Source organism: Arachis ipaensis, chromosome B05, assembly GCF_000816755.2.
Source record: "Arachis ipaensis cultivar K30076 chromosome B05, Araip1.1, whole genome shotgun sequence".
Classification (NCBI taxonomy): Eukaryota; Viridiplantae; Streptophyta; class Magnoliopsida; order Fabales; family Fabaceae; genus Arachis; species Arachis ipaensis.
The window spans coordinates 136,038,694-136,039,336 of NC_029789.2; positions in this window are offsets into that span (position 1 = coordinate 136,038,694).

Genomic DNA, 643 nt, shown 5'->3' on the forward strand with positions numbered 1-643 from the left:
TATTTAATAAATAAGACATAAATATAAATATTATATGTAAAAATATTAAATTAATATGTTTTATATTTTATTTAATAAAAAAGATATAAAAATATTAATAAAAAATATAATTTATTTTTTAATTTTTTATTATTTTTATTAATTTTTTGTAATTATATATTTTATTATTATATTTTTTTAAATTTGTTTATAAAAATATATTAAATTAAAATTTTATAATTTTTTTTATATTTAATATATCATTAAATAAAATATTAAAATATTAATTTTTGTATATCTATCTTTTATGTCAATATCTTGTCTTATCATTGTAACCAAACACAGTCATATATGATCGTGTGTTATGGCACAAGTGAAGCCTCCAATCTTGGGGTTCATCTTTCCCCACCATTCTCTTTTGCTTGGATATGGGATGCATTGAGGAGGCCTTTGTTAAAAGCTGGTAATAAATAATTCCTATAGTTTCTTAGAAAGATTACTCTAATGTTATTGAATTACGAAATGAGAAAATAAAGTCTCCAGAACAATATTGTAACAAAACAATATTGCTGACCGCAGCATTTTTAAAATTTTAAAGGTAACTATTTTAATAATACTACTCATCTCTCTACAAATTTATACAAAAAAAAAAAAGTTACGTGAA